We start from the raw sequence: 26,172 nt of genomic DNA on the forward strand, positions 1-26,172 counted from the left end.
AAATCACCTTGACTTGTGTTAGAAAAAGAAAAATGAAGTTTTTTAAAAAACCCGAAATTACTTTTCGATGAAAATTTGGGGAATAGGGTTAAAAAATGCAGCAAAAGGGAAAAGGGGGACATGTCAATGGAAAAAGACAAAAAGGTATAAACCCAAAAAAATTTTCAAAAATTTAGAAATTATATTTCTTTTGTTTTCAAAGCCCGGTGAAAAGGTTTTGTACAAATAAAGTAAAAGGGAAAATAGTGTTTATTAAAAACATTTAAAACCCGAGATGCTAGAAATAGTAAAAATTAGGGTATGTAGGCCCTGGAGTGCAAATGCGATGGAAATAAAAAAAAAAAATGACAAAAAATGAGTTTCATCAGATGAACTTGGGTCAAATATGATATTATTAAACAAATTTATTGCAAAATTTATAGCTAGAAAAATTTAAAATGGGGTGAAAATTATGGCAGTATTAAAAAAAACTGGATTGTACAACCCGAAAATTTTTAGAAAAATGGCTTTGTGGGACTATTTAAATTCATAATGTTTTTGTGTCTATAAAGGGCCCTACTTGTAAATACGTACATAAAAAAAAAAAAAGGGTTAAAAAAAAAAAAAAAAATAAAATATAATTATTTTTATGTAAAAATATTGGAAAGCTATTAGCAAAAACCTTTACTGACAATTTTTATTTCATTGGGTTTAAAGGGAAAAATTTCATTGTTTTTTTTTGTTTTAGGGGCCCAAAAATTTCAAAAAAGGGGAGAATATTTTGGGGAAACTGAAATTTTTTTTGGTCCAAATTTTTTTGAAGTAATTTAAAAGGGCCCGACCGGGTTTAAATTTTAAAATTTTTGATGTTAAAAATTTGTATTTTCAGTATGGTTGAATTTTAAGTATTGTGGGGGATTTTTACAAGATTCTGATTTTAAGGGCAGGAAAACCTTTTTTTCTTTAAACTTGTTTTGGGGAAAGCAGATGTAACTATTTTGACAACAATGTAGAATATTTTAAGAAATATGGCTTTAATCAAATGTTAATCAGTTTGGCTTCTGAACAATCTAAAGTATCTTAGCACTTCTATTGTTTTGTTAGAGATGGCAGCTTATACTAAAAGGGTTTAAGACAAGCTGTAGAAAGCTGTCATGTTTGACTTAATCTGTCATGCTTTACTTGAAGTTAAATTTTATTGGTTAATTTATATCAAAAAGGGGACAGCCCCAACTTTTCTGATGGGACAATTTATTCACATCATTTTTGAGAATATGAAATCTTTCTTATGTTAAGGGACTTGATTTTTAGCAACAGAACAGTTAAGACATGAAAATGTTCTAGTGGCATAACATAGCCACATTGGCATAATAATGACTTTGACTTAGTCAGCCTTAAACAAGAACAGTTCAAATTAGTTAATTCTTAACCTTAAAGTTTACAACAGACATAATTGGATTTATGATTACAATATTGTGATATGCAGACCGTTATTACTTAAATAAAACATAGAAACATTGGATTGTATTTATTTGCACTGGACTCTGTCGTAACGTGGCAAACCAACAGATCAGCATCACAGGGGCTCTGCCAGAGCTATTCCCCATTTTCCGGTGTGTCCCCCTGTGATTGCCGTATACAGTGTTAGGGCGAAGAAAACCCCAGACGACCCTTAACCGCCCAATGACCAAACGGGGGCTGGACGCCCCGTACGACAGATCACTGGGAGAAGTAGGGCGACGCACAATTAAGAGTGAGTAGGATAACTCTCCTTGTCAAGGGCGGTCACTCTCAGCACAGATATATGGTGGCTTAATCATAGAGTGACACAAAATAAACCCAAAAGAAAAATAAAAGGAACGAACTCACCCCAGAATCCAAGTGTCGTAAGCAACTGTCTATCAGTCTGTGACCACAAAAGCTGGTTAGCTGAAGCTACGGAACTGTCTTGTCTTGTCTGAGGTAAGACGTCACTCTGAAAAATGAATAAAACTATTATATGTGTACCAATAGAACAAAACAAGAGGAATCTTTACAAATTAATGCTGCAGTTAAATGGGTGTTAATAATGTTCGAATAGCTACTGTGACTGGTCGACCAATCCCACTTCTGACACCATTGTGACAGGAAAGGCCGTACCGGCGACAGTAACCATCAGAACAAATCAACACCCTTTACAATATTTACAAATTTATTTACAAAAGATGATTATTAACAATGAATAGATATGAAAAGAAAAAAAAACTGATTATAAGAAAGAAAAAAAAGAAAGTTCAGTATCTCTAGATACAAAAGTTCTTATAGTCCATTCTAATCTGACGTGACACAGGTCTTTAATGTAATTGTGAACTTTAAGTAGCACAAACAAAACAGATTTCTAAATTCAGTCCCTTTAAACCGTGAATACGTTGATTCCGTGTTGGCTCCCTATGGTGGTAGGTGATTGCATCCCTGAGCTGACTTCAGAGGATAACAAAAATCATCGTCTTTGCGGTTTACGGCACAACCATGGGACGTAAGCTCTGCGCTGGGAATATCACATCCAGGCGAGTGAAGACAAGTGAACCTCGGGCATTGTACTTCCGGGTTATGACATCACCAGGAAAAATCGTCTGGCGGAAGAAGCTCGATCGAGCATAAATTTCTAGCAAGAAAATAATTCAGACATAGATTCGTCTATAAAGTCGTAAGGTGGTGTGCGCAAGGCATATCTAGTCCAGTCTATTTAAAGGGTAATGTCCCGCCAAATACTAAATTTCATAGGATTCACGGCTAAGCCGTGAGCTATGACTATTGTCATTTTCACGGGATTCACGATATAGCCGGGGAATCTAACTACTTTGGCGCGAATTTAAATTGACAATTTGAGGCCCATTATAGTGGTTTTGGGGATAAAACATAAATTACTGAAGTTTATAAAATATCAACTTTCTTATTACTGAACAGAATTTAATGAAATTTACATGGAAATTTAAGTTATGAAATACAGAAAAGCATGAGAGGTATTTCATGCGTGAAATCTGACATTTACCTCAATAACTCAAAAATTTACAAAAAGATGATGCAATACCTGCATTTACACTACAGATAAAATAAGGCCCGTATGTCAATTTGTGACATACCCTATTTTTTTACCGCCGACCCTAAACTTTTTTAGCGGTAAAATCGGGCCGCATATTTTTGCAAATAAGTATATTAATATTTTTTTATAGCTCTTTGCACGAATGGACTACTCCACCGATCGGGCGAGTGGTTTTTACGTGGTAACTTTACCAAATTGAGAAATTAATACATCAGGCAAAATTACCTGGATTGACTGGAATTTACCCGCGAATCGTAAAAATATCAAAACGTCAAGCTGGTAATTTTCCATTCCACAAACACGTGCGCCCTATCGTAATATCTTATTTACATCGCGGTTACTTTTGACACAATAAACGCGCGTGGTGCATTCATTTTTCAATGTAATCGCTTCAAATTTTCAACACCACTTGAGAACTAATACAGTTTGAGTTCTATAACAATTTTAATAAGATATCGACAGGAATGTAGGCAAAATTCTTTAAAAACGATCAGATTTTCATATAATGTTTTGTAAAATTTCAAACAGCGCGATCTTGATTATTTACTTCTTTCTTAAAGTAAATAAACGGTACAAACTATGGTAATAAAATTCAGACTTTTGACCAGAATGTACAAAAAACACAATTAAAAAATCTTAAATAATGAAAAAGCGGCAGCAATTTAAATACATGGAGTAAAACGACTTTTGGCAAACAGATTTCTGTTAGCACGGCAGAATAGGTTACGTGACCTTGTGAACGTAAATAGAAATGTAGTTTGAATGGAAAAGCAGTATGATGTTGTTGCGGATTTTAATAAGTTTTAAATTATTCAAAGTACATGTATTTTTTGACACAACACTTTGTTAGATATTCTTTTCAAACAATAATGTAAATTCCTTGAGAGCAAATAGGTCACAGAGGTAGGCTATCCACTATCATCGTTCACGACACATTTACATGTCAGTTTATTCGGGATATTGCACATTCGCTTTTAAAAAAAGATAAAGAAAAAACTTTTTTATTGATTTCTTCTCAACAATTTAAGGAATCGAGAAAGTACGATCAGACAGTGATGTGTCACATGGCGCGAAAACATGACGTAATGCCATGACAATCTCGGGCAACTATACCGCTTTGATCTCCACTTCAGATGCCATAATAACCGACACACTTCTTTTACACGCCATGTACCCGGATAATCATAACTCTGTTCAGCGACCCTAACTCAGTGCCAACATGGCGGATGTAAAGCCGATACAACTTTGTTTTCTGTGTAATTACGATGTATAAAGGAATGTTTCTGTTGTTATATCTATTTCCATTGATCACGTGTATATTTATTTCAAAATGTATCATGTTAAATATATCAACCTTTGTGTATTCAGATGGAAAAACGACGAACAAGGCAACTTTTTCAATGAAAACTTTTACAAAAAATCTTTAAAAATACTTCTATGCTTTTGATGCCTCGACTATTTTGTTGTTTGAAAGCAAAGATATACTGCTTTATAGGTCCCTTTACACTATGTTGTTAACCCACTACATGTTGACACAATACATTTTCAAATGCACTGACAGCGAGAAAAGGGATAAAAACCTAACTTTGATTTGATAAAAACCGAACTCAGTTTACATGAGGAATGGATAAAAACCTAACTTAAACGAAATTGTGTGACGGATAAACACCTAAATGACTAGTATTCTATAGAAATGAATGAGTTGACGTGTACATGGTCTGATTATTGTAAACATTACTTTATAAGCGGTATTGTCTTCAAACTTTGTCATTAATTTTAAGATGTTATATGTATGCCCACTACAGTCAAATATTTTTTCATAATTTTAATATTATGCAAATAGCAATGTTTGGAAAAATCTGGATAAACCCTAAAAAATAACTCAGTATAAAAGTCAAAATTATTATATTTACATAAGAAATTATTTAATGCCACCGATGTCCGAAGTTCTGTAGTCCCCAACCCTCTCTCCCTCTCTCTCACACGCACACGCACACACACACACGCACACGCACACACACACACACACACACACTGTTTCAGAAAATTTTGTGTTTGTTTCAAATCTTGTATATCGTATAGTGTAAGAGATTTTTATAGAGGTGCTAATGGAATATTTTTTATATTGTTTAAATGGGATTAGATTTATGATTATTTATTAAATATGATATTTTCAGACGGTAAATAGGGAAGAAAAGTGTGTGTGTGTGTGTGTGTGTGTGTGGTGTGGTGGGGCGGGGGAGTGATGCATGGACTGACGGGACAGGGGTGTGGGTATCCTTACATTTTTCACTTGTCCACGGACACTTAAAATCCACTTGTCCATAGTCAATATACAATACAATACAATACAATACAATAAGTTTTATTTCAAGTCGGCAAGACACAAACATATGAAACATAAGCTCCGATGAGCTTAACAAATATATATGAGGTCAACAAGAATATAAATAGCTGTAAAAGAAAATGTTATATATCTAAAAAGCACACAAATTAAGCACATCTAAAGCTGTGGAAAAGCTGCTGATCCTGACCATAGGCCTAAAAACTTCTATAAGAACTTCATGTAAATAAAAAACTGAATTAGCAAAACCAGCACAAAAGTGTGACAGAAAAGAAAAATGGTTTTAAAAAATCAATTATCCCCTCAAATCAGATTTGAAAGGAACTGATCAGCAACTTTCTCACAGAGAGCAAACACATTGAATATTAAGGAACATGGTTAAACAATCAGTGAAATCATATAAAACAATGCGACACATATAAAAACAAAAAGGATATTATGAGGATATGCAATAAGTTACCATGCATAAAATAATTGTAATTGCTGACTGCAAAGTTGCACTTGTCAAATTTCACTTGCTCTGATTTGTAATATTTAACCTTCATGAAAACGTAAATAGACTGGAGATCGAGTTCTTTATTTAGGACAATGAAAAGAAAAGCATATCACAGTAACTGTGGTAAAATATAGGCTGTTGAAATATTTGCCTTTTAACGTTTATAAAAATCTGAAATCGCGTAAGAAGTGTTCGGGATCTGTTGAGGTCATGCCCGAAACACTGCCCACGCAATGTCAAAGAACCCATTATCTTTATCACCTCCATACACTTGAAGCAACACACAATCTAAATGATATTTTATGTTTTCTCATTTTATGCCTGAAAAAGTACGCTTGTCCGCGGACACACAGAATGAAAAATGCACTTGTCCGCCGGCAAAAAAATCACGAGTCGGATAAGTTGGACATAGGAATCCCACATCCCTGCAGGGTAGATCAAAGAACTTCGAGCATCAGCAGTCCATAAAAAAGCACAGACGAACAGCAGTTTTCGTTTGGTTAGGTGTTTATCCATTCTAAGTTCGTATTTATCCAGCAATGTTTCCTATACCAGTTAGGAATTATCCGCAAATTTAAACCCACCTCATAATCAATAAAAAATTTAAGCTATAAAAATCGATTTCAAACTTTGATACTGTTAAACATTGTCAAAGAGATATTTATGGAACTAATACATTTAATAAGTAAGGTCTTACTGCAATTTCTGGTACTTTAAAACAGTAAAAAACATAAAACTTGTTCATTTTGAAGACTTTTTTGAGTACATTTTAATGAATTCCAGCCACATAATGTGACATTTCGACTGAAATATTTAGTACACAAAACATATTATCAATACAGGATATTATGACTATCAAAAGTTTTACGCTAACATTGCATACTCACATAAAAACACGAAAAAAGACAAGGAAATTAACTACATACATCGTCTTTCTGTCAGCCATGTTGGCACTGAGTTAGGGTCGCTGAACAGAGTTAGGATTATCCGGGTACATGGCGTGTTTTAGCTCTTTGAGGGGTGTTAATTGATGATGAAAACAAGGCTAATTACTTAGTTTATCATCAGAATAATTACCGATAATTATTAATGTTTTTTTTTTCACTTTCAACACGGGTCGACGTCGGGTGGATGATGATTATTGTGTCCATATTTGGGACACTTTTCAAAATAATTATTTTTCGGGATAACAGATTGCTACAGTCTTCCATTTTTAATTATTTTAGAAATAAGTCCTGTTTCTTTGAGTCATATGAAGTTATGGCGTCTACAACATCACAATTTAGGTCCACTAAAGTCTGAGCAGCTCTCCTAGATTTCAGCAGTTGGTGGACCTGCTGAAAAAAGTTAAGGTCGAGGCCTGCAGAGTCTTGAAAAGTCAGGTTTTAGATGGGATTTACAGGGTTTTCCCTAGCCCCAAAAAAGGTGGTAAATTTACCACTTTTCGAGGTCCTTGTCCCCCTTTTCTTAGCAAAGGGGGGCATGAGTTTTCCCAAAAAAAAACAATTTTTCAAATTAATTAAAAGTTAATTTCAATCAATTTAAACTATTAAAAGCCCAAAAGAGTATCAAAGTATTCAAGCAAATCCTAACATGTCCCCCAAAATAGTCTCTTTTTTCCAGAAAAATAAATTTGGGGGGACATGATGTCCCTCAAAATAAATTTCCTAGGGAAAACCCTGGATTTATAGTACTAAGACGTTGAACAACCACTTGCAGCTTTATTAATTCACAATTTGGGCATACCAGTCAAAACTCCATTGTCTAGCATTTCCAGTTAATCCAGAATTTTAGACTAGGGTAGGGGGTGATGGTATTAATCTCAATGCAGATCAAAGATGCAAATCATATTCCTGGCCAGTGTGCTTTTACTTGGTTTTAGTTTGAAATATAAATGTTGGTTGTTGAATAATATTCAATATTAAAATTACTATTTAAAGAGAGAATCCACAGCAAGATTTCATTCAAGTTTCATGTTTAATCAAATATAAACCATGTTCTCCGCAAGTAATTGCCAACTTCTCCACATGAATTAGCGGCGGAGAATGAATGATATAGGACACAACGATCCTATAACCACTTGATCCGTAGATCGACTGCTCTACCTATTGAGCTAATCGGATGGGCTACTCTGGAAATGAAAAAACAACGACAATAAAACACAAACATAAAGCATATATTTATTTCATAATATTTAAATACACAATCAAATGGCATTTTATATTGCTAAAACATCATCAAAGTCATTGTACATTCAGGTGTAAATCAAACATAACAATAGGATGCATGTTTATAAAGTTTATAATCTCCCTGTTTGAAACTAGGATGGTTAGGTTTTTTTAAAAAAAAAAAAAAAAAAAAAAAAAAAAAAAAAAAAAAAAAATGCCTACCTACCTACCCTATTTTTTTTGGCCATGTCACTTGAAACAAACAATTTTTTTTTGTTAGGCCTTATTGACTAATAAACAAATATGCGAAGAAATTATGTAGTAATTAATTAATTAAAGACGCTCATAGAGGTGCGAAAGTGATGATCACATAAAATTATCATTTAAAAAAGGCTCAAAAAATGATCAAATGCCGGTATGTTCAGTAGAGTCGCATCATTTAATGTACTTTCATGCTCTTTGGTTTGCACTTTTGTTTTTTAGCTCACCTGAGCACAGAGTGCTCAAAGGCGAGCTTTTGTGATCGCCCTGAGTCCGTCGACAGTCATCCAATATCGTCGTCAACAATTTGACCGTTAACACTCTAGAGGTCACAATTTTGAGCCAATCTTAATGAAACTTAGTCAGAATGTTACCCTCAATAAAATCTTGGACGAGTTTGTCATTGGGTCATCGGGGGTCAAAATCCACCAGGTCAAATCAAAGGAAAAGCTTGTTAACACGCTAGAGGTCACAATTTGGGCCCAGTCTTAATGAAACTTGGTCAGAATGTTACCCTCAATAAAGTCTTAGACGAGTTTGATATTGGGTCATCTTGGGTCAAAAACTAGGTCACCGGGTCAAATTAAAGGAAAAACTTGTTAACACTGTAGAGGCCACATTTATGACTTATCTTCATGAAACTTGGTCAGAATGTTAATCTTCATGGTCTCAAGGTCCAGATTGAATCTGGGTCATGTCAGGTCAAAAACTAGGTCACTAGGTCAAATCAAAGGATAAGCTAGTTTACTCTTTAGAGGCCACATTTATGACCATATCTTAATGAAACTTGATCAGAATGTTAATCTTGAGGCTCTATAGGTCAGTCAGTGTCAAATCTGGGTCAGGTGGGGAAAGAAACTAGGTCACTAGATCAAATCAAAGGAAAAGCATGTTAACACTGTAGAGAACACATTTATGACTGTATCTTCATGAAACTTGATCAGGATGGTAATCTGGATGATTTCAAGGTCCAGTATGAATCTGGGTCATGTAGGATTTAAAACTAGGTCACCAGCTCAAATCAAAGGAAAAGCTAGTTTACACTGTAGAGGCCACATTTATGACCTTGGTCAGAATGTTAATCTTGATGATGTATAAGTCTTGTTTAAATTTGGGTCAAATGGGGTCAAAAACTAGGTCACCAAGTCAAATCAAAGGAAAAGCTAGTTTACACTGTAGAGGCCACATTTATGACTGTATCTTCATGGAACTTGGTCAGAATGGTAATCTTGATGATCTCAAGATCCAGTTTGAATCTGGGTCATGTCGGGTCAAAAACTAGGTCACCAGGTCAAATCAAAGAAAAAGCTAGTTTACACTTTAGAGGCCACATTTATTACCATATCTTAATGAAACTTGGTCCGAATGTTAATCTTGATGATCTTTAGGTCAATAGGTCAGGTGAGAGATTCAGTGCCTTCATGGCCCACTAGTTTAAATGTTTGTTTTGTTTTGTTTTAAGAATGAATCACGGTATCTCAAAATGTATGTAGTACTTTTTAGAAGGTATAGAACTCACGTTAGCAGTTCACAAAATAAAACAAATGAAGAAAAGATACAGAAAAAACCTGCATTGATCACACTCACAAGCTTAAAATTTACAGTTACATTTTATAATTATTTAGGGCTAATCATTTAGGATATGATATAATCTTTCTCACAAAACAAGAAACCTTTAATAAATCACATCAGCATTGATCCTGCTTGAAACAGTAAATTCATTTGGGGCCCTTTTTAGGCTGGCGATTTATTCGCCAGACTATTATAACCATAAATCGAGATTCCACAAAGTTCAAACAAAGTTCAAAGGTGCTGAGACTGACAACACAAAATATAATTTCATGCGCAATTCAGATAGTTCGCCACGTTTATCTGTTTTGCCACAGAATCGTATAAAGATTGTTAAACTTGCCTGTTTCAATAAATCTATTTGCTTTAACATGTTATAATAATGTTTTATTTTTCTAACGGTAAATACTTGAAAGATAAAATTAGAAAATATTACATAATGATGGTAAATTAATTCGCCCCTATGAATGAAATGTCTGTATGAATGGAACATTTTCGTAACTCGACACTGTTGACCATTTCGTTATAGATTATGACCCCGGTCTATAAATAGCTAATTAAACAAACGCTGGTTCCGAGAAACAATTGTCGATACGAGTTATACTGCGCATTATTCGACGACCTGACTGAACATGGAAAATAAGAAATATGAAATATCAATTAAAATGAATTTATAGTGATATGAGTTATGTCTGGTCTTGTATTTAGGGCTAAAGTTATAAGAATCTATTCTTTCAGATCATTTGCTATAGGTACAACGGGACGTAATCGCTGCGTGGAATTGCCACAGTAACGTGAGAAGAAACAAATGACCACCTTCCACAAGTTGTATACCTAAAGAGCGTACATGCTATATATATATTTTTGGCTATTTCTATACTAAATTCGTTTTAGAAACATTCTGGCGAATGCTGAAAGATATATTGTAAAAAGTGCTTTGTCACAATTTTGTTTAAAGGGTGGGGCGTAGAGGTAAGCGACTTTTGTTTAAACAAATGTATTCAACTGTATTTCAGGTTATATTAAGATAGTGGACCCGTAATGGTAATGTTTAACAATTGCATTAATTGATACAGTCCTGAAGTTAACATTGTTTCGCACTGTGTTGCATCTTTAAATGACTTTTACTGTGTCGTTGTTGTTTGATTGTTGTTTTTTTATTTGTTAATCTTGTACAAATTATGTTTTTTCCTCCAGCTGAAACAGAGACAAATTTCAAAATGATAGACATTGCGCAAAACGGTCGCAGAGAAATCATTTTACCTCAAATTTTTCTAAATGAAACCTCAAAGTATTGCGTAACAATTATAAAAAACACAAAATAAAATTGTCGATAACAATTTTTCTTGGGAGCCTCGAGTAAGAGAATTAAATCGGACAGAAATTAAGCTCCAACTCTTAAGAATTATAGCCTTGCTCTTTGCATTCAAAAAGAACCATAGGGCAGAAGTAAAACCTACCTACATTTCTTCCAAACTTTGTAAACTAAAGAATAAATGCAAAATCAAGAACTTATACAAAATGTAACAAAGTATTTTCAAAGATGTCTAAACATTCACCCTTCAGGTTAAATTCATTTTAAGCAGCAAGAAATTGCTAATCAAATGAAAAATTTCCGCTTTTGTATGACAAATCAATGTTAATAAGTATTGAAAAAAAACTACAGTTTATCTTACTGAAAAAAGAAATATAATGAACAAAGTTTTGTCCTAGTGGGGCTTGAACCTACGCCTTCCTGAAAAATAGTTAAAGTAGTCTTATGGTAGGAATGGAATACTCTTCAAAAAAAGGAGGTACACTATTACGGGGCCGTCAATTTCCTAATCATCGTATTAGGGAAGGAACAGGACTAGACCATAATCATTAACAGTCCGGTTTGTAGCGGGGTTCGAGCCCAAAATTTCCCCAATACCGACAAGAAAATCACCCCATCTGATCAGTGTTCATACATTCATACATGATGTGTGTGTGTGTGTGTGTGTGTGTGTGTGTGCGTATGCGCGTTCGTGTGTGTGTGTGTGCGTGTGTGTGTGCGCGTGCGCGTGTGTGTGTGTGTGTGATGGTGGCTGGGGTGGGGGTGAGGGCTTTGCACATCGAAGTATAGATGTTGTGTTTGTTACCTTTATACTTCTTTATCTGATATTATGTCCCTCAATGTTTATTATCGCTTATAAACATATATAAACGGTTATGGCACGCCAATTGCCCAATTATAACGTGAACCCAGGTTCACGGTCGAAAAACTAGAATTAACAATCGATAAAGTAGGTTTTCGAACGTAAAACCAAGGTTTTCGAATACTTACCCATACTTTCGAGCGAAACATAAGATAACGGGCGTTGAAAATAGTTTACGCCCGTGAACCCAGGTTTAAACTAGTTTTTTTTTTTCAATTGAACTATGAATTTCGGTCGTTAATCTAAGTTCACGAGTGTGAACCTATGTTTACGGGTGTAATCCAGGGTTCACGAGTGTAAACCATAGTTTACGAACGTGAACATATGTTAACGATCGAGAACTTAAGTTTACGACCGTGAAATGGGTTTACAACCGTAAACATAGGTTCACGCTCGTGAACAAAGGATTACGACCAAAAATCATAGTTTTGTTTGAGAAACCAATTTTACTGAACGTAAACCTTGGTTCACGTTGTAAACTATGGTTCACGCTCGTAAATCCAAGTTCATGCTCGTAAACATAGGTTCACACCCGTAAACAATGGTTCGCGGCAATCCAATTATCCAATAATTACATTCTTGGTCAAAAAACTAGGATTATCGAATACTAACATATATTTTGGAGCGAAAACATAGGATAGCGGGCGTAAATCATAGTTTACGCGCTTGAACCGATGTCTACGTTCGATAAACTAGGATTTTCGATTGAACTTTAACTTGGGTTTACAAACGTGGACCTATGTTTACGAGCGTGAACTATGGTTTACGACGTTATCCATTGTTTTCGCTCGAAAGAATAGGTTTACATGCTTTTAAGTTTGAAAAACGTAGTTTATCCATCGTTAATCCTAGTTTTTCGACTGTGAACCTGGGTTCATGTAATTATTGGACGATTTCCATACATGTCACGACTGTAAACTATGGTTCAAGATCATTGGCCTAGGCTCACGTTCGTAAACGCAGGTTCACAACCGAAATTAATAGTCGATTTTATGGTTTACATTTAATAAACTACGTTTCTCGAATAAACTGTGAATTTCGTTCATTATCCTATGTGGTTTGATTGGATTACGTTCTCGGAACCTGACTTTTTGTAAGATATTAATTTTTGTGGTTTCAGATTCCAAAGTGAGAGTTATGTGCCGTTTGTCTCACTAATTACGTTATCCCCAAAGAAGTAAACACAATGTATTTTTTTCAACATCAATAGTCTGTAATATCCTTACACTACCTTCACAAGTTAATCAAGATGGTTCATCACAACAATACCCTATGCTCGCCTTAGTTTGATATGGAAAACCCATAATATCTAAGATTTTCAAACATCTTTCCCGCACAGATTTCATCCAGTGTTTTGTGTTAGCCAGCCTTTCTGTACTTTCAGTACTTTGATTAAGATACAACGTCCTGTCTGTCTGTTTTGATAATGACCCTCTGATCAATTGTTGATAACATAACAAAATGTTGGCCGATATGATATGAGTGCGTAAAAACGGATAAATAAACAGGTAAATCCCAAATAGTAAATAATAAATTACAAGAAATGTAATTTATTTAACTAATAGTATAATGATCCTTTATAATACAGTTTATTAAAGCCAGCTACCTTGACTTACATGTTATATATGATATGTATCTGGAACTTGTATACACTCTAGAGGCCACTTTTTTAGCTCACCTGTCAGCATTTGTGGTCACACTTCATCCGTTGAACGTCGACAATTTCCTTGTGAACCACATTTTGTATTTGATTTTTATCAAACTTGCACACAACTTGGTATGGGCGTAATATCTCGCAGGGGTGGTAAAGTACGTCATCAACAGGTGCGCGCAACACTCCCCAATGCGGCTTTTTTATGTCAAAACACCTCAATTCGGTGAGTAAACTTGCGATTATTTCATTGGTAACGCATAGATTTGGAAATGACATATAGTCTAAAGTACCCGCATACGTCTCTAGTTTATCACTGACATTTGCATTTTTTAAGAAAGTCTTACGTTTAAGAGAACATTCGAGCACAATTAATGCACTTCATGGAAACACTTCCCCATTCACTGCACCATATTATATCGCATAAAGAGTTCTCATGCATTTCTTATGACTAAATGCCCTGACGGGTGTTCTTTTATGGCAAACAGAGGTGATACCTTAATTAATTATCGGATTAGCTATAGTTTCAAAGAAATCAGTAATATAAAATTTCGCGTTCGTTGTTCACCAAGTAAAACGATGCACTTCCCATGTGGCATCGTGTAGCCTTTCAATTTATTTTGACGCATGATACTTCGGTTGCCATACTAGCAAAAATAGTATTTAGCAATGAATGTTTATGTCAGTAAAAACAGTGCTTAATTTACCTTCAAGGGGCTATATTATGACAGATTTACTCTTTCTTTTTCAGATCCCAACAGAAACACACGAGATATTTTATTTATCAGAATTAAATTATGAAGCTAAACACTTGGGGTTCAGCAGTATGATATCCGTAGACAAATGAACATAAACTGCATAATAGTAATTCATGCATTTCTCGGGAATAAAGTGACACATCAAAAAAGTCAGAATTGTAGAAAGAACAATACACGCTTGTTGTGGATGTTTGTGAAAAAGTCAGAAATGAAGACCACAAAAGTAGTCGTTGTTTGAGGTTCACTCACTGGCAATATGTGCAGACACCATTTAAAACAGCTCACTGTTACGTGTGACCACTAACCGTACAATATTTAGCCATGAACAGCTTCTGTAGAATGAATTTAATGTGATTTTGTGTGATTATGGTGCCCTTCAAACAATTGTGATTTTTTATTGAAACATTTTTTGTTTTGTCTGTCAGTGTTGAAGTCACAGTGTCTTGTCAGTGCCTTTCCTTTCTTCTAAACAACATTTGACAGATTTTGATGAGGCAACAGCAGTATTAAACTTTGTATGAAATGTAGTTGACACTAATGCTCATAACGGGTAAAACACAACAATGTAAATATTCTTGTTATCTCTATGTTTCGGTTTTCATAAACGTTCACAGATTATACTACATTGCCACTTATCAGTTTTTGTGTGTTTTTAATGAAATTTCTGAGTTATAAATAGTGTAGTTGCGTAAAACCTTAACATTTTCCAGTTTAATGGTTTCAAGAGTTATTATAATCTGATTTTTAGCTCACCTGAGCACAAAGTGCTCAAAGGTGAATCACACTGTGTCCGTAGTCTGTCCGTCTGTACGAGGTTAACCAAATGGGACCGTTTCGTCTAGCGTCAATACGCCTTACTAAAATGACTTGATACTAATGCAGATGTAACCTGTGAACATTCCTCATCTTCAGACATCACCTGACCTCACCTTGACCTTGACCTCATTTTAGACTTAGGTTGCTTTATATTAGCCATCTCTTGGTTAACCAAATGAGACCGTTTCATCTAGCATTAATACTGCTTACAAGAATGAATTGATACTAATACAGATGAAACCTGTGACCATTCCTCATCTTCAAACATCACCTGACCTCAGTTTGACCTTGACCTCATTTTGGACTTAGGTTGCTTTGTATCGACAAGAATGCCACCGGGGGCATCAAGTGTTTATTGAATGCAGCTCCTTGTTTCTAAAGTTACATTTTTGTAATTTTAGTAATTTGCGAATTTGATAATGTAATGATACAATTTTAACCAAACATGCCACTAAAATAAAGTTGACTTACACCGAATTTAAGTAGCTGGCTAATCTGATATACCTTGGATTTTTAAAGAAATCCAACACGAGTATGAATTTGTAAATAAACTAAATAAAACAATTTGAAGGTTAACCTTTTTAACAGGGATTAAAGTATTGATCAGTACACAGTTTATTATTGACAATTTGCAGAATGTACATAACCTTATCTAGTTAGTATGCAATTTCAGAGGGTAAAATTTTCTAAAGCAAATATTTGTTTAATAGGAGAGATTTATAAGAGTGTGATCTTTTTCCACAGAATATTCTGTCTTGTGTCAACTTAAATAAACGTGTATTGGTATGTATGATATTTGTATTTTTTTAAAGATTTTCATGGTTCATGATTTTTTTAGCATTTTAAGCTGTATTAGCTCACTTAGCACAAGGTCCTGAAGATGAGCTATTTTGATTGCTTTTTTGTCCATTTCCATTAACAGTTTGACTGTTGAAACCATGGAATCATAATTATGTCTCCCCACCCACTTGGGGAAACTGTGGGAGACATATTCTTTTTGCTCTGTGCGTCCGTCACACTTCAATTCTGATCATTAACTGGAGAACCATTTCACCTAGAACCTTTAAACTTCATAGGGAGGCAGGGCTTATGGAGTTGACGACCCTTACCATTTTTGGGGTCACTCCATCAAAGGTCAAAGACACAGGGGCCTGAACATAGAAATCCATTTCTGGTCAATAACATGAGAACCTTTTGACCTAGAACCTTCAAATTTGATAGGGTGATAAGACTTGCAGAATAGATGACTCCTTTTGTTTTTGAGGTCACTCCATCAAAGGTCAAGTTCACAGGGGCCTGAACATTGAAAACTGTTTCCAATTCATAACTTGAGAACTACTTTACCCGGAATGTTGAAACTTAGTGGGATGATTGGACATGCCCAGTAGATGATCCCTGTTGCAGCCAACCATCAGTGTCGTTTTGACTTTCGCTCCTGTCCCCTATTGACTTCTTGCTTATATGACTATGCATTTGGGGAGACATGTGCTTTTCTACAAAAGCTTCTGCTAGTTTTGACACTGTCTTAATGAATGTGGTCAGAATGAATGCCTTAATAAAATCTTGAACAAGTTCAAAACTCTGGTCATGTTGGATCAAGAACAAGGCCACTCAGTGAGATTATAATTAAACTTTGTGAACACTATAAGCCAGTTTACACTAGTAACGCTTAACCTTGCATTCTAACAGATTTTCACTAAAACTTTGCACATATATTTGCAAAGTTTTTGCTTAGTCTTTGCTGTGCACTATAAACCAGTCATCGCATTCAGCGAGGCGTCTGACCGCTGTGTTACATGAACATACAACTTGAAATTTGCCTTCAGCTGGATTATATATATATCTTCCATGGCCACCATCCCCAGGGCACTGGGTGGCATACAGTGATCTGTCTGTTCCTTTGGTTTTCAATTCATAACTGAAGAATACTTTCATGTGGGAGTTAAACTTATTATTAAGTTTGATAGTGACCGGCATATGATCTTTATAAATTTTGAGATTGTTTGCTCAACGGTCAAGGTCTCAGTGACCTTGAGCTCAAGCTGTTTTCAATTTCCAAAACAATAACTGAAAAATTCTTTGGTCTGCAGTTTTCAAACTTCACAGAAATATTGCTTTTGGTCAGTAGATGAAGTTTTTGTTTTGTGGACCAGTAGGCCAAACGTCAAGGTTACAATGACCTTAAAAGACTAGAGACAGTTCATGCTCAATTACTAACGAAGGCCTTTGCCTACAATTGTCAGACTTCATAGGTCGATTGTCAGTGGTAAGTAGATTATAAGTGGACTTTAAGTTCAGTCAGTCACAGGGACATCAAGACTGAAAATGGTTTCCACTCATTAACTTAAGAACCCTATAGCTTACTGTCTGTGAACTTCACAGGATGATTGCTTGCTATCAGTAGTTGCCTTTTAAATTTTTTGTGGGGTCAGTGGATCAAAGGACAAGTACATAGTGAAATCAAGACTGAAAATGGGACAGGCCATCATAGGAGGCAAACAGGTTTTGTTGACTAGTGTTCTGTGGCCAGAAGTCTACTTTCAAGCCTCATCTGAGCAAAATTTTCTGGTATGAAGTTTTCACTTTTAAGTTTAAATTCACTAATTGAAATAATTCTTGTTCTCTACATATACTACTAATGTCTCATCTTTGCCTCACACTGAAGAAGAATCTTAAACCCAACAATAATTAAATCCATCTCTTCTTAGAGAGATTATTCTGTGTAAATATCTTTAAATACAATTGTATTATTGTGCTGATGCTTCTTCACCATACACAGCTTCCTGTACATATATTTCAAAATAATGTCATGAAATGCGCTTATTGATAAAATATTCTCATGTCATAACACTTTAGTGGTGCCAACTTGTATATTTATCCCAACTAATCCAAGGCAACTGGAATTACTCAGATATGGTTTATTTATTTGTTACAATGAAGTATGGAGGGTTGAAGTACATGACCTGGCGTCAGTGTTGTATGTCTGCACTGTGTGTGGAGCATATCTTCTTCATGCTTGGAGGGATTTAGATGAAACTTGGCACAGTTGTTCACCATCATGAGACAGAGTGTCGTGCGCAAGAACCAGGTCCCTAGGTCTAAGGTCAAGGTCACGCTTAGAAGTCAAAGGTCAAATTCAAGAATTACTTTGTCCAGAGCATATCTTCTTCATGCATGGAGGGATTTTGATGAAACTTGGCACAATTGTTCACCATCATGAGACAGAGTGTCATGCGCAGGAACCAGGTCCCGAGGTCTAAGGTCAAGGTCACAGAGGTCAAAGGATACAAGAATGAAATCTTTGTCCGGAGCATTTCTTCTTTATGCATGGAGGAATTTTGATATAACTTGGCACAAATATTCACCACCATGAGACAGAATGTCATGCGCAAGAACCAGGTCCCTAGGTCTAAGGTCAAGGTCACACTTAGAGGTCAAAGGATACAAGAATGAAAACTGTCCGGAGTATTCTTTTTCATGCCTGGAGGGATTCTGGTATAACTTGGCACAAATGTTCACCACCACGAGACAGAGTGTCATGTGCAAGAACCAGGTCCCTAGGTCTAAGGTCAAGGTCACATTTAGAGGCCAAAGGTCAGATACAAGAATGACTTTGTGCAGGGTTTCAGAAATCCCATGTCCGGAGCCCGTGGGCTACCAGAAAATTCTGTCGGGCTACTAAATTTTTTCAGAGCGTGCCTGCCAAGCTACATTGAAACTCAGTATCGAGTAGCCCGGAAATCAATAATTTAGTCTTTAAATATAATTTTGATAGTTGTCGGTAATCCCCTTGTTTATCAAGAGATACACGCCCGAGGCTTTAATTATCTTACCACCTCCCTTACAGAAGCAAGCCTCTGTGGCGTACATGCTGCGTATTTGCTGTGTATATGCCGCGAACACAGTAGTACGCCAGAGGAGTACATTTTACATACACCGCATGCCGCGTACTATTTCGACGAGTACACAGCATGTACGCAGGAGGTCACTAGTACACTTCAAGTACGCAGCACAGACTCTGAAAATTTAAGGAGTACACTGCATGTACGCAGGAGGGACTTGTACAAGAAAATAGTACACTGCATGTACACCGCAGATACTTCGAAATTTATAACACTTATATTTAGTTGCATTAAAGTTGTTTCCCCTTGATGCAGTTACGCCATTTTCTTCAGATGTTTACCAAATTACATGCTACAAAAGTTGATTTATTTCATTGAAAAGTGGATGAAGAAAAGCATACTAATTTATTTGATAACATCAATCTACATTATTTTGGTAAGGGTAAATACTTACTGATGCATGTCACTTATCTTTTTTCTGTTTTTTTCTGTCCAAATGATCAGCATTTGCATAAGAAAGTTGGTGGGGTAAGGAATTTACATTATCACAGCAGTTTCGCCACAAGAGTACACAGCATGTATGCAGCAGGAGTACACAGCATGTACCCCGCAGGACTTGGGCCAGGAGTACACAGAATGTACGCCGCAGGAGTACACAGCATGTACGCCACAGGAGTACACAGCATGTATGCCGCAGGGGTAGTACACCGCAGGCTCATTTGCATGTGAAAAGTGTATGTGCCGCGTACATGCTGCGTACTATTTCCCGCATACTAAATTCCTCCAGCGTACATCCTGTGTACTATGTAGTCCACAGCATGTATGCAGCAAGTAGTACGCGGCAGAGCTCATTTGCATGTCAAAAGTGTACTACAAAAACTATCGGTGTATGTGCGGTGTATATCCTGCATACTATTTAAAGCCCTTGATTTCAGTACACATCATGTACGCATCATATACGCTGTATGTACACAGCAAGAGTACGCAGCAGGCCTTTTTCTTCTGTAAGGGCTACTGTCACAATCGGCAAACAATTAACCGTCTAATCGTACCCGCAGGCAAATGTTTACAAAAACGTGCACGAGTGATTTTAGACTGATCCAATAACATCAAGGTCGCTGATTGGTATTTAATTGTTTAAAACAATATGCAAACCAGTCCTAAAATTACGTCATTTTAGTGCCACCGGCCAAAGTCTACTTTCAGTTCCGCTGACCTCAATATTTATCAAGCGATCAGAAAGAACAAATAATTTATTTTGAGGTAGTTTAGTGCTTACACTGATTGTTTATGCTTTTCAGTTTAAATACTTGCCTAACATACAAAAACAAATTGACCATGATTTAGCAAAATATCAGGAAGTATACAGAATTTTGGACAAACATAAATTCGGATAAGTGAATACACAGTGCCAAGAAACTGAGAGATGTTATATACGCGGTTCTAGTTCGTTTATTAAACCAGACAGATGTTTAGAATCAAACAGAATCAGCTTTAAATAATTTTGAGATAAATTACATTTCATACAGCTCTAAGTTAGTAAGTTCTAAGGAATTTGCAAGTTTATAAAAATTGATTTGCATTCCTTATTTTTATTGCCATGTTGCAATAACTATCAGGAGTACTTTTGATAATATTTCTCAGTTTAAAAATATGTAGTTTCATCTTTTAAAGTGAGAAAAAGGAGTAATGATAATTGCTATTTATATAATTAAGAGAACAAAATTTATAACAATGTGCTTATGGCTAAAAGTATGATAAACCTCTAATAATTTAATCATTCCATCCACTGTAGTATAGAAGCACATAGTAAAGTAACCGAAATGGCCATTGCCAAATAAACTTAAATGTTCGGGCTACCAGATTAAAATTTTGGTAGCCCAATGTTTGTCCGAAGCATTTCTTCTTCATGCATGGAGGGATTTCGTCTTGGCACAATTGTACACCATCATGAGATGAAGTGTCATGCGCAGGTCCCTTCTTTAGTATTGCTTCCATTTGTTGTTACTACAAATAGCTTATATTGCAAACCACAATAGTCGGGAAAGAAGGTTTCTAATACACAAATGTAACACTTCTTTTTAACTGTTCTACATTTTACCGATTTTACATTACAAAATATTTAAATAAAATGCCAAGACTATACATTCGTGGAGGTACTAACGAAATAAAATTATTTTTCACGTGTTTTGTGTTTTAACACCGACTACATTAATGTATACTGTTTTACCTCCAAGACTTTTGTATTTATGCAACCCATAAACACAGTAGGTAAAAGTTTATTGCCACCTGCCACGCTTTTGCATGCAAGAAAATGGCGCTTGTTTCTGATTTTGTTTTTTCATCCCATCATTTATGCTGTATAGTGTGATATTTTACAACAATGATGTATATAGTCATGGTTAATTGAACGAAATCTCATTGAAATAGAGTCTATGTATTAGCCTCTGTATATAAGGTGTAACTGTTCAATGTCAGTATTTTATGATTATTCAGTACAATAAGGTTAAAATATAGGACAGGAGCAGATTTAAAACTATCAGAAACATGTCCTTGACCCCTGTACAGTCAATTTCCTCTACATGATACCAACAGGAACGAACCAGTGGTTTAGAAGTAGTGCTCTACTAAATCCATGTGATAGGTTCGGTGTCCGGCTCCTCTATTAACATTGCTGTTGAGACCTTAAACTTACGTCCCAAGTATTAGCGCTATACATCCTGCATGAAAAAGAATCAGGATTGGGACACTAACTGTTTCTTGCATATATTCTCCTGAAAACCTAAAATAACTACGTGTGAATTATTCAGGAGCGTTGGTCATATGGACAACTAGTACCAACGTTAACAACTCGAATAGGAAAAGATCATAGCAAGAGTTTGTATCACATTAACAGATAAGAACAGGAGTTCGGATAGCTTGCAGAACTGACCAATATAAAGCTGACATTGTCAAAAAAAAATCCTTCTTTAAAAGTTCAATGGTAGACCATTATCACGCTGTGCTCAAGTAAGGTGGAATAAATCAACTTCAATGGACGCACAAATGCCTAAACGTTTTAAGTAAGGGTGTTATTAAATGACTATTCAGTTCTTTAAGTTCCAAAAAGTGTGTCCCAGTCAGGTACATATCAGCGATGAAGTCCCAACTGGTGCTCACTTTTGTGCAATATTTTCCGGAAAATCCTTCCCGGAGCGTGGTGTCCCGGGCGGAATGTGTTGAAATAGAAAGTTTGTTGTTTTCTTAGATTAGCCACTTGCATCGAACTAAAATCAGCGTCAGGAGTGAAGAGTGCATATAGGACATGATATACAGATCTAGTTGCTACTGCATGAGAAACTGTGACCTTGAAAACATGCTGCCTTCGCTTCGATTTTTCTGACTTGTAAAATGTCAGGTTCAGGAGGACGTTTTGGGGAAAACATAGGAATACTGGAGATATGAGCAATTACGGCATGCGGAGGAAGGTTTTCTGCATTAGTCTCAACTAAATGTGTGAACCAAAAGGCATGAATTAAATAAAACGGGATGCAAAAACAAGCTCCTACCTTCTAGCATCACTTTTGTCAGTCATCTTGGTGTGTCCTCTCCGGCTCACGGAAAATCCCAGCTGTTGCACGTATATGACAGTGATTAGTATTCCATGAGAACTACTGTTGCCTAGCTTGTCGCAGATTTTTTCGTATGACTTAGAAAGCGTTATACACAGTCAAGTGAGGTTACTATATTAACAATAATTCACACATTCTTGATGAAGTTTTTAAATACGGACAATCAGTTTTTGCTCGAATAGTTGATATTCTTTATGCCAGGGAGGTGCAGTTATTAAATGAAACTAACAATTCAATGACTTCAGTACTGCATCGCTTGGAATTGACATATCTTTGTATTTAAAATTAATTTAAGTACACAGATTAACTCAGTATTTTTCTCTATTTAGATGGGTATGTTCCCCATACAATCATTTGAAGTAAGTATCTGTTACCAGACACCTGGTTTGTCGCACAATAGCTTTATAGGTTATGTTGTCTGTCGGTTATATGCAATGTAAAATAAATACCTTTTTCTGTACCTTTATATAACTGACAATATGTCTTTGCAAGAGTGACTTTCAAGAATTCAATGAACATTATCAATATGTTCTTTTGCAGAACTACAGCTATTACCAACTGTGAAAATATTCTGCTAAATATCACTATCGTAATTTAGACTTGTGTGTGTTTCTTAAGTTTAATAGCACTTTAAAAGCACTTCTGTTCCAAGTGCTAAATATCACTATCGTAATTTAGACTTGTGTGTGTTTCTTAAGTTTAATAGCACTTTAAAAGCACTTCTGTTCCAGGTGTATCAAAGCAGTTGTTATTTATCAAAGTCAATGGAAATTTTCCCACAATGTATTTGGTAAAATGATAATCTGTTTTATTATATGCGGTTCTGACCCGCTTTTTAGCTCACCTCAGCCAGAGGCACAGGGTGAGCTATTGTGATCGCTCATCATCCGGCGTCCGTTCATCGTCTGTCCGTCGACACTTTCCTTTAAACAGCATCTCCTCCTAAACCATTATTCCAATTTTGATAAAACTTCACAGGGATGTTCCTTGGATGGTCTTCTTTAAAAATTGTTCAAAGAATTGAATTTCATATAGAACTCTGGTTGCCATGGCAACCGAAAGGTAAAACTTTAAAAATCTTCTTGTCCAAAACCACAGGTCATAGGGCTTTTATATTTGTATGTAGCATCATCTAGTGGTCCTCTACCAAGGTTGTTCAAATTATTACCCTAGGGTCAAATTTGGCCGCGCCCTGGGGGTCATGTAGTTTACATAGACTTATATAGAGAAAGCTTTGAAAAGCTTCTTGTCCAAAACCACAAGGCATAGAGCCTCAATATTTGGCATGTGACATCATCTAATGGTCCTCTATAAAGATTGTTCAAATAATGCCCCTGGATTGAAAAGAGGCCCCGTCCCAGGGGTCCTTAAGTTTAACATAGACTTATATAGGAAAAAACTTTAAAAATCTTCTTGTCTGAAACTGCAAGACCTAGGCCTTTGATATTTGGTATGTAGCATTGCCTTTTGGTTCTCTACCAGAATTATTCAAATTATGCCTCTGGAGTGAAAAGAGGCCCCACCCCAGATGTCTTAAGTTTTACATAGACTTAAATAGGAATTTTTTTTAAAAATCTTCTTGTCTGAAACTGCAAGGCCTAGGCTTTTGATTTTTGGTGCATTGTGTTGCCTAGTGGTCTTTTACCAAGATTGTTCAAATTATGCTTCTGGGGTAAAAAAGAGGCCCTGTCCTAGGAGTCCCAAGTTTTACATAGACTTACACAGGAAAAAACTTTTTAAAATCTTCTTGACTGAAAGTTCAAGGCCTAGGCTTTTGATATTCAGTATGTAGAATTGCCTAGTGGATCTCTAACAAGGTTGTTCAAATTATGCCCATGGGGTGAAAAGAGGCCCCACCTCGAGGTCACATCATTTTTAGGTTGAAACCGCGAAGTGGTGAGACCTATAATTACCGTATTCCAGAGCTTGCAAAAATATCAGACTAACACTTTTCACTGAAAGACAGATTAATCCGCCGTAGGTTTTTGCCCGTTTTTTAGCTCACCTGAGGACGAAGTGCTCAAAGGTGAGCTTTTGTGATCAAATCAAAGGAAAAGCTTGTTAACATTCTAGAGGCCACATTATGACTGTATCTTCATGAAACTTAGTCAGAATGTTAATCTTGATGATCTTTAGGTCAAGTTTGAACTGGGTTTTATGGGATCAGAAACTAGGTCACCGGGTCAAATCAAAGGAAAAGCTAGTTAACACTCTAGAGGTCACAATTTTGGCCCAATCTTCATGAAACTTGGTCAGAATGTTAACCTCAATAAAATCTTGGACAAGTTCGATATTGGGTCATCTAGGGTCAAAAACTAGGTCACCAGGTCAAATCAAAGGAAAAGCTTGTTAATACTGTAGAGGCCACATTTATGATTGTATCTTCATGAAATTTGGTCAGATTGTTAATATTGATGATCTAAGTCATGTAGGGTCATAAACCAGGTCACCAGGTCAAATCAAAGGAAAAGCTAGTTAACACTCTAGAGGCCACATTTATGACCATATCTTAATGAAACTTGGTCAGAATGTTAATCTTGATGATTCCTAGGTCAGGTGAGTGATACAGGGCCTTCATGGTCACCAGGTCAAATCAAAGGAAAAGCTTGTTAACACTCTAGAGGTCACAATTTTGGCCCAATCTTAATGAAACTTGGTCGGAATGTTACCCTCAATAAAATCTTGGACGAGTTCGATATTGGATCGTCTGGGTTCAAACACTAGGTCACCAGGTCAGACTAAAGGAAAAGCTTGTTAACACCCTAGAGGTCTCAGTTTTGGCCCAATCTTAACGAAACTAGGTCAGAATGTCACCCTTAATAAAATCTTAGACGAGTTTGATATTGGGTTATCTGGGGTCAAAAATTAGGTCACCAGGGCAAATCAAAGGAAAAGCTACTCACATTTATGACCATATCTTAGTGAAACTTGGTCAGATTGTTAATCTACATGATCTTTAGGTCAAGTTTAAATCTGGGTCAGGTGGGGTCAAAAACTAGGTCACTTGGTCAAATCAAAGGAAAAGCTTGTCAAGTTGTTTTTTTTGGCTTGGTCAATTTCCCTTAGAGTTATTGCCCTTGATTTAATGAAAAATGCCCAAAACTGTCTGTCCGCAGCCATTTCTCAGTAACTATCAGGTAAATTTTCATAAAACTTGAAATAAACATGAACCAACATACTGCAATAATGCCCGTCAAGTTTTATTTTGGATTGGTCAATTTCCCTTAGAGTTACTGCCCTTGATCTAATGAAAAATCCACATCTGCAGCCATATCTCAGTAACAAGCTGGTAGAATTTCATGAAACTTGAATTAAATATGAACCAACATACTTCGATTTGTTGGGTATATTTTATACATGAACATGAACATTTATTATAAACATGTGAAGTTGTGTACCCACACCTGGTCATCACCTT

General features: G+C 35.9%; 1 protein-coding gene across 4 annotated transcripts in view; it reads left to right on the forward strand.

Annotated features, from left to right (window-relative positions):
- Nucleotides 1–26,172, forward strand: part of LOC123563994 (protein N-terminal asparagine amidohydrolase-like) — a 175,187-nt gene that overhangs the window by 25,364 nt on the left and 123,651 nt on the right. The window contains exon 1 of one of the 4 annotated variants that reach the window (XM_045357233.2): nucleotides 15,295–16,084. The exons of the other annotated variants lie outside the window; for them this stretch is intronic. The gene's annotated coding sequence lies outside the window, so the exon portion shown is untranslated. Of the gene's footprint in view, nucleotides 1–15,294; nucleotides 16,085–26,172 lie in introns of those variants that run through there. 4 annotated transcript variants of the gene reach the window in all.

The sequence above is a fragment of the Mercenaria mercenaria genome, chromosome 2, assembly GCF_021730395.1.
Source record: "Mercenaria mercenaria strain notata chromosome 2, MADL_Memer_1, whole genome shotgun sequence".
In the NCBI taxonomy this organism is placed as follows: Eukaryota; Metazoa; Mollusca; class Bivalvia; order Venerida; family Veneridae; genus Mercenaria; species Mercenaria mercenaria.